The following is a 10,087-nucleotide window of genomic DNA, read 5'->3' as shown; positions in this document are numbered from 1 at the left end:
TGGTGGGAAGATGTGGAAGACATATTTTTCGGACGTGTCGGAAGCTGCGTTGCCATGGTAACGGCATATAAATGGCAGAAGATCAAGGAAAGATCTTGCGGATTGAACTACTTCCTCTGTATTCGACTGAAGCTCATGAAATGTGGCACACACATTGGTCTTGGTGGGAAGATGTGCAAGACATATTTTTTGGACGTGTCGGAAGCTGCGTTGCCATGGTAACGGCATTTAATGGCGGAAGATCAAGGAAAGATCTTGTGGATTTAACTACTTCCTCAGTTTTTGACAAAAGCTTATGAAATGTGGCACACACAATAGTCTTGGTGGGAAGATGTGCAAGACATATTTTTCGGACGTGTCGGAAGCTGCGTTGCCATGGTAACGGCATTTAAGCTCTGAGAACAAGAATCAAAACTATTTTTGCAAGAGCCCTAGAAAAAATATGAGACACAAGCTCTCAAAATGGTGTCAAGATTTACAGAGATTCAAAGCCAAGCGGATAGAAAGAAGCCAGAAGCTTTCAAGAAAACATGAGCTCAAAAGGAGATAACAGGAATCATTAGACAGGCAATAAATGAATCAGGAATCAACTAGAAAGAAATCACCAGAATCAGTACATTGATCATCAAAAGCCAGAAACTGCTCCTCAATGTTGAAGCAAAAACTCTGGTAAGATTACAACTTTTTGAGGAGTACCTATACACATTAACCTCTGTTATTGCATATACACTATTCTGTTTTTGAAATAAGTTTTCTCAGTGTGTGTTATGCCATGTCATATACTGTCTTCAATGCATGTTTTCACCAAGTGCTGTAATTTCCTTGGGTAAGACTGTCGTCACGGGGCGGGGGTATTAATCACCTTCAGTGATATTTCTAGTTTAGTGTGGGAAAAAACGAGGATAAAAAGCAAAAAAAAAAGTTCATATCTGTATGATTCAAATATTGATGGTGTTTTTACTATCGCTTATATCATTTCCTTTTACATGTATTTTCCTCTCTCTCTTATTTCCATTACACATCGGATTCCTCTACTTTCTATTAAACAGTTTGTTTCCTTTTAAAACTGTCTCCGTGTTCTCGTCAGTTGTAACTGATATTGTAGGCCCTACTGGTTGGAAGAAGCTCTCATTTGCCAAACTTGTTCTTAGCTTATTCAGAAGAAGTTAGTCACTTGTACAGCAAAAACAACAGTAAGGTGGGGACAAGTGGTCTTCCAGTTATACAGTGTACATCATATCCATGACGATTTAGCCTAGTGAAAGAAAGAGGGGATGTACTGGCGTGGGTCACGTGAGTCTCCGTGATCCTTGCTCTCGCTGTCTCTGTCTCTGTTGGATTTGCTGGAAGAGAGAAACCACGCACAGCACGCACGACAGCTGGGAAAACAAACAAACAAACAATCATACAAACATAATGTAACTCTTTTGTAGCTAGTGAAAGTACAATCTAATACGATCACTGGCCATGTTACACTTTCCAGTACTCTCACCAAATCCGAGAATCCTGACACTTTTTATGCCTCCGCCACGAAGTGGTGCCAGAGGCATTATGTTTTTCGGGTTGTCCGTCCGTCCTTCCTTCCATCCGTCCGTAATGAATATTGTGGACAGTGTAACTCCCTGTGTTTGCTATCAAAACCTTATGAGGTATCCTAATAAAATTTGGCATGTATGTGTATTAGGGGGTGAAGTTGTGCCTATCAACTTTTGGGTGCACATGCTCAAGGTCAAAGGTCAAAAAGGTCAAGGTCAAATACATACAATTTCCACCATATCTATGCAATGCCTGAAGATATTTTCTTGAAACTTAGTGTATACATGTATTGCCCAATTAAGATTCTCTGGTGAAAGTTTGGGGTCATGACGTCAAAGGTCAAAGGTCAAAAGGTCAAGTAAAGATATTAAAACTTCACTTTTTTCTCCATACCTTGGAAATTGTTCAAGGTATCTTCATGGAACAAAGTATATATACATGTACTGACTGGCAGTGATTATCTAGAGAATTTAGGGTTCATAGGGTCAAAGGTCAGGGGTCAAAGGTCAAGGGCAACACTTCAAAATTTTACTATTTCGCTCATGTTTATGCAATGCCAGCAGGATTATTTTTTTTTACACTTGGTGTATGGATATATAACCTAATAGAGATTCTCTTGAAATTTTTTTTTATTTTTTATTTTTTTGCCTCAAAGGTAAAAAGGTCAAAGATCAAGTAAAAGTGCTGAACTAACTTTTTCCTCCATATCTTGGAAGTGCTTCAAGTTATCTTGAAACTTACTACATATTTATGCATGTTCTGCCTGACAGTGATTATCTTATGAATTTTAGGGTCAAATTCCAGATGAAAATGGTAACAATTTACTAGACTATTCAATACAGAAATTGCACTTTTTCTCCATACCTTGAAAATTACTCAATGCATTTTTATAAACGTATGAAAGGGTCAAAGTCAAGTTAAAGTCCTTAAATCCCCAAATAATGCTCTCCTATTCATCCAATTAAACCTAGGTCAAGGAAGGTGAACACTTATTCAACACATTTGTGACAAACGTGTCATTTTAATATTTTGCCAGTTTTGTGAAAATGTAATCACACATTGTCCACATGCACTAGACCTACTAGGAGAATCATGCATTATGGCGGAGGCATACCAGTCACCATAGCGACATTTCTAGTTTTTTATATGATCCTCAAATGTGAATGATGCCAATGCTAAACTCGGTACATGTACTCACTTCAAAGGTGTAATTTTCAACGTGTGCTCTTGAAGAAAAATAGGTAATGTAAAGATACAATCGAGAGCACTCCACACAATTTCCTTTCTTTTATTTTATTTTATTTTTTTTTTTTTGCTGTCGAAATCACTTCGTCAAACTCTTTGAATCTGATTTGTATCAAACTGCCATCTTTACAGATCTCACATGTTTTCATGCCAGTGTGATCAGTATATTTGGGGATTCAATATGGATGCAAATTTTCCAAGTGCTATTAATATTTTTGTCAGTGTCCCTGATGGCATTTACAGATGATCTAACATGTCTAATGTGAATGTTGTACTCATTGCTAGATGGATTTTAAGACGCTATTTTAAGCAAACAAAAAAGATAACAAGAACAGAAAGAACTAGCACTGAATTAAGGCAGTTGTTCAATGTGTCAATTCATGTTGGCAAGAACGTCAGCCACAAACAAGTACAGTCGTACTTACATCAATGAGTGTTGAAGTGATGTGAAAGGCAAGAGGCAAGACCAGCGATATGCCCATAATAGACATCTGCAGCTGAAAAAAAGAACAACAGCAAGAAAGAAATAAGAAGTAAGGTGAAGATTATTTTACGCAAAGAAATAAAAGATTAGACATCTATTCGTATAATCAAACATAAATGAAATAAGTCACTTTTTCCCTTAAAACCTACCAGTGATGGCATATACGATCAAGACATCTCAAAATAACCTGTGGAACAGACACATCATTTTCTCCGCTTATCCATGCTCATCATGATTAATTACTATTTTAGAAATGCAAACTGATCTCTTTTGAAACGATGCGTGATATGGCTACAATCAAACATAGATAATATAATGTTATTGTATTTTTTTTTTGAACTGAACCACTCAGCGCTGCCTAATAGAATTATGTTAAACTTGTGGAATATCGATAGCATTACGACTTGACATGTATGTGAACGCATAGATTGGTCTCTTTCGCCATCAATCATTTGACAAAAAGAATCAGGTGTTTAACCTGAAGAAGGTCTTTAACCTGATTGGTCTCTTTCGCCTTTCAATTTTATGCGGAATTCAATTTTAATTTCAGCCTTTCATTTTAGCTTCTTTTTTCTTTTAATTTTAGCTTCACGACCAACGATGATTGTTTTTGTCGAGCCCACCGGAGGTGCGGGGAGACTAAGGGATCGCCTGCGGCGTCTGTCCGTCCGTCGTCCGTCCGTCGTCCGTCCGTCCGTCGTTCGTCTGTCCGTAATGCTACAAAAACTTCAATAACTCTTTACTCTGGGCTTCAATTGCAATCAAACTTCGAGGGAAGAGGGGTCATACAAAGTTTCACATTTTACCATATATGAAGGTCACTTCAAGGTCAAAGCTCACAGGCAGGGGTCAATGAACTTTAGGGCCCAATGTTAAGTCTTTGTGGTGCGTTTCTATTATGGGTCATAACTTTTGATCCATAGGTCCGTTTGTCATCAAACTTGGATGGTAGATGTCCCTTGGGGAGTGGATGGTCACCACAAGGTCAAAGGTCACAGGCAGGGGTCAACAAACTTTTAGAGCCCAATGTTAAGTTTTTATGGCGCGCTTCTATTATGGGTCATAACTTTTGATCCATAACTCCATTTGTGACCAAACTTGGATGGTAGATGTCCCTTGGGGAGTGGATGGTCAGCACAAGGTCAAAGGTCACAGGCAGGGATCAACGAACTTTTAGAGCCCAATGTTAAGTTTTTATGGCACGTTTCTATTATGGGTCATAACTTTTGATCCATAACTCCATTTGTGACCGAACTTGGATGGTAGATGTCCCTTGGGGAGTGGATTGTCACCACAAGGTCAAAGGTCACAAGCATGGGTCAACGAACTTTTAGAGCCCAATTTTAAGTTTTTATGGCACGTTTCTTTTTTTGCCATAAATTTTTACTCTTTTATATCTCTTTTTATCTGTTATATCTCTTTTTTTATTTGTTATATCCCATTCGCGTACAATTTCTTGTACGCGAATGGGCGAGACACATTATGGCACTTGCCTTGTTTTTTTTTACCATTGCGCCGAAGAGTTCGACGACGGTGATGAAGTGGAGAACGATAAGGCTGCATAGGACGATGAGGAACGAACGGTAAGAGCAGGAAGCGGTATCTCTGCAGTCAGAAGAAAGAGACACACCTCCTTTGTTGAAAGAACGTTGTATCCAAACTACAATTACGTCCCCAGCAGCATGATCACAATCACAACATCTCGTCCGCAATAGTAGATAAATCCTGATTCCGTGAAATTTGGGGTAATATTTAAGATGGATATTGCAGAGACGTATCCAGTTTGTTTTGTTTTGTGTGTGTGTTTGTGTGTGTTTGTTTGTTTGTTTGTTTGTTTGTTTGTTTTTTGGGGGGGTTGGTATGGGAAGTATATTTCCACCTGAGGTGGTCTTATTTTGGAGGTAAATGGGGAATTTACCCCAAATAGATATTTCAATGAAGATCAATTTCACTATTGTGCACTACAACTTGAAATTCTTCTGCATTCACTGACTCAACATGTATACTTGAGATATATTCGCATTTGGGCCTCCTGTATTATTAAGGCTTTCTTCTGTTCTGAAATTACGCAGTTCTCATCTCTTTATTGCACGACCACTCTCTTTCGGAAGTGAAGTGAATGTTGTATGATTCTTTTCTACAGTTTTTTTTCCCAATTCAATTCAAATTCAATTGATTCACTTCATAAAATCACATTCAAAATATTTACAGAGATGTGTGAGTCAAAGGAGGAAATTACGCTAAAGCCTGAGGCTTGGAAATGGAGATTTCCTTTACAATATACACTATAGTTTATCCTTTACATACAGTTTACAAAACTGATGGCTATGAGTGTCCTTTTAGGGGTTGCAAAATAAAGAACAAAAGGAACCGAGGCGTCCTCCACAACTTGGTAAGATATGAAAGACAAGAACTTTATAGGACACGAGGAGATGGTTCACCTTGCACGATGCGAAAACCAGAAGGATGGAGTAAAGAAGGAAGAGACCAAAGAAGACCAGGGTGAAGATTCTGCCGTAATACTCGGTCCGCTGGGTGTCCTCAATCTCGCTGATGATATCTCCTGCAAGATAAAAAGTAAGTCAATATTGGCCAATGTGATATATTTAAATATCACATCTTTCTCGTAGAATATTTTCCTCGTCTTTTTGTCCATTGTGCTGATGCAGTGATCTATACACCTGTATCACCATCGCCAGTGATTGCAATTCCTTTGAGACAAGAAACGAACCGACTATACTGTAATATATACTCCTATTCTCAGAGCAGGGAAGATACCGTTAAATATCGCTTTGCAGCATCAGAAATAAAAAGGAATTGCCTTAAAAATGCGGTGAAACCTTTTTTCATACATCATTCCACTAACCAATGCCATTTTTATGACAAAAATGTGTTTCATTGTGTAAAAACCTGGCACAAATAAAGTTGGGTCGAGTTGTCCAATTGCAAACCTGACCCTGGACAACTCGACCCGGTCGAGCTGTCCAGGGGTAGGGACGAGTTGTCCAGGGTCGGGTTATCCCGCGGTCGAGTTGTCCAACTAGTCCAGCGGATATAGAAAAAAAATCATGCACTTAATGGTAAAAGCACCATACTTTGATGCCAATACAAGTCATTTCTGATATGGAAGCCACTCTGATTCTCCCTTTGGCGGCCGTGGCGGCCATTTTTCAAAATGGCCGCCATGTGATATAGCAATGCTGTGTATTTTGGAAACTATAAGTCCGATTGTCGTGATTCTCGTACCAAAGTATAGGTTTTGAGGGTAAAGGATTCCAATAAAATCATTTTTAAGAGGATAAAACCATGGCAACCTACTTATTGGCGGCCATTTTGAAAAAATATGGCCACCATGCTAGATATAACATATGCTTAAAACGTATGGACAAAGGGTCATGACTCTGGTACCAACTTATATATTTTTGGGGTCAAGGATTCCGATAAATTCAACTGTAAGTGAATATGAATCGTTTCATCCTACGTTTTGGCGGCCATTTTAATAAATATGGCTGCCATACAACAGATAATGAATATTGTATATCTTCGAACTCAAAAGATATATAATCACGATTCAAGTGTATAAGTATAGTTTTGTAGTGAAGGTTTTCAATATAATGATGTTTTAGCAAAGTGAATAGGTTCATCACATCCTTTGTTTTGGCGGCCATTTGATAAATATGGCCTCCCTCCAGTTATATAGCGTACTAGTGTTAAAAAAGCGGGATGCCCATTGTGGATTGATTCTGGTGTAAACGTTTGTTTTAGGGTCAACAATTACTTGTTCACTCATGTTTAGTATTCTAATATGGAACATCTTGGCATAGTTAACTTTGTAAGCATTTTGGAAAATATGCTCAACTTCCTTTATAGGATTTCTGTGTGTACAGTGTATGTGAAAAACATGATCTTTACAATTTCATGTCTGAAGTACATATTAATCAAGATTATACATTTTCTAGAAAAATGGACTCTCGCTTTCTCTGGTCCCTGGACCATGGAATGAAATCATAGTTTCCAACCAATATAGTACATCTGTTTTCTTTGGAAACATGACACTAAGTGTGAGAAAACTTCTAAAACTTCTTGGGTCACTTACATCAAATGTAAACACACTATTATGTATGTCTACAAAATCCATGATTGACCAGGCTGTTCTGATACTTACAACTACACTGAATCTTATACATCAAAGGATAAAGTAAATATAATAGGTATTATACAATACATCTTTACGTTTACATCTAATTGCCATTTGCAGCGTAGTGGGTAAAGAATCGACCTCATGAAAAGAAATCAGATCTTCTGCCAAAGTTTTGTATCCTATGCCAACATCATTTCTTTTAGACAAAGCTGGACATGATTGGTTTTTCGTGTCATCATGTTGACATATGATGCACTAGGTCCAATCCGTTTCTTTCCTGGGAGCTGGTTTCTCGGTTGAAATGTGCTTTACTTTTGAAGCCATGTTATCCTACAAATAAACCCAATTACCAATTACTTAAAAAGATAACATTTTATGTAAATGTGCTTAACAGAGGTAAAGCAAAAAACTTATGTGTACATTTTTTTTCTAGAAATGTGACAAACGTTTTCTTTAATGGATTTGTGGTTGTGAATTTTACCTTTTGATGTACAATAATTGTAAAGAACAAGAACTAGGAAAAAATCAAATTATCTGTTTCTGTGTGTAGTTCTACTCTGAATACATTAGTTGTTAGGTTGATCTATGCATTAATTTTTATCAATGATTTTAGCCTCTTGAACTGAATTTCACCCTACCCTAACCCCAAAGAAATTATACAAACATATATTTGATGCATTTGCCATTCTCTTGTGGAATAAGGATTAAGGTTTCATAATTCAAAAGCAACTTCTACAGGTAAATGGACAGTGGGCATTTCAACACAATTTTATAACGTAACAGCGCCCATCCAAAATATTAACTACAAGAAAAATTATGCTATAAGAATGAATTTAAGGAAAACCTCAAGAAATACAAATCTTTAGGTTCATGGATAATATTGGAAGATAAAACTGCAGAATAAAATATTCAGTAAATCGATCATACTTACCGGCACCAGTAGAAACACTGAAGACGTTCTCTAAAGCGCACCTGCATCTATGCATTCACGTTCATCACCGCTCATCAATGGATGATCAGGAACAATAATTGTTTTGGATTGTCAGAGCTCATTCGATTCCATCATACAATGTCATATGATTCCTTATAATTTTGTGTAACAGGTTTGACAAGGTCATACTATGAAATAATGAAAAAGAACTGAAAACAAACTTTAGAAATCAGTAATAGGTCTTATAAGACTGCAATTATCATGTCTTTGTGGCTGGAAACTATGACAGTACACTAATTGTACTCTCCTGTCTATGCATCCAAAATTGGGGGGAAAGTCTTCTATTCCATTCTCACCATTTATTCTACCTTTGATATTCAACATAATTATCTTTAGTATTCCAGGTATGCAACAATTGTACTTATGTGATGTTCAATACATATATATGTGAATAGTAAATGTGATAGAGTACGTGTGGTCAATCAACAACAACCAATGAACAATAAAGAACTAAACGCCGCAACAACAAAGGAGGTTCATTTACCAATAACAGGTGAACGATTCTTGTCAATGGGACAATACATATGGCAAGTGAGGGTGTATATACATTGTATATATATATATATATACAGGGTGGCCCCTCAGAGAACGGAAACGAATATTTTTTTCAAAACCCGAACGAAATTGTCCAATTTGGTTGAGTACTTTTCTTTCTAGACATGTTTTTGTTGATCATTAATTTCTTATTTTATTTTATCAAAGCTCAGCAACGGAGACTACCCATTTGATTGAAGGTCAATTTTCGACAATAATCCTATTCAAGTATTCCACATTGTGATGTGCGGCCTCAATTCTTTGTTAGTCTCCCAAGGCAGTGGCTTTTGTTCGATGCTGAAATTTGTTGAATTGAGCTAAGAAATTTACGCTCGACCCGTCTTTACAAAAACATCTGTAGAATGAAAACTACTCAACCAAATCGGATGATTTTGGTGTCATTCTTCTTCTAGATAAATTCTCTATAACTCTGTGTCATTCATTTTGGCATCAAAGTAATGCAAATGTGCAAATATTTGCGAAAACTCGCGTTTCCCTTAATTCTAGGCCACACTGTATATAATGTGTGTGTGTGTGTGTGTGTGTGTGTATGTGTGTGTGTGCATATTCTATGTAGTTCGGCAGTCATATTTATCAAAATGGACATGAAAACGAAATGTGTTAGTTCTATTCATCAACAAATGCTTGTTTAAAATCATTGACCCCAATTAGTTTCAAAGACGTATGCCTCCAGTATAGTACATATTGCGGTGGCCATGTTTTAAAATGGCAGCCAAAACATAGGATGTGATGGTTGTATACACGAAAAGATGTATCCATTTAAATAATTGATCCTCAAAAACATATTTTTGTACCAGAATCATGAAGATGCATCCATTGGTTTTAAAGATATATGAATAGAATGTAGAGCGGCAGCCATGTTTTGTTTTTTTCAAAATGGCCGCTAATAAGTAGGTTGCTGTGGTTTTATCCTCTCAAAAATTATCTTATTGGAATCCTTGACCCTCAAAACCTATACTTTGGTACAAGAATCACGACAATCGGACTTATAGTTTCCAAAATACACAGCATTGTTATATCACATTGCGGCCATTTTGAAAAATAGCCGCCACGGCCGCCACAGGCAGAATCGGAGTGGCTTCCATATCAGAAATGACTTGTATTGGCATCATGTACATGTGTACCAAGTATGGTG

General features: G+C 37.2%; 1 pseudogene; it reads right to left on the bottom strand.

Annotated features, from left to right (window-relative positions):
* Positions 1 to 1,289: 1,289 nt before the first annotated feature.
* Positions 1,290 to 7,055, bottom strand: LOC139721700 (uncharacterized; annotated as a pseudogene).
* Positions 7,056 to 10,087: the final 3,032 nt, after the last annotated feature.

The sequence above is a fragment of the Diadema antillarum genome, unplaced genomic scaffold (assembly GCF_040938485.1).
Source record: "Diadema antillarum isolate AM-2024a unplaced genomic scaffold, OU_Dant_1.0 scf00000014, whole genome shotgun sequence".
Lineage (NCBI taxonomy): Eukaryota > Metazoa > Echinodermata > Echinoidea > Diadematoida > Diadematidae > Diadema > Diadema antillarum.
Note: the sequence above shows the minus strand (reverse complement) of the source record. Positions and strands in the feature narration are given on the sequence as shown.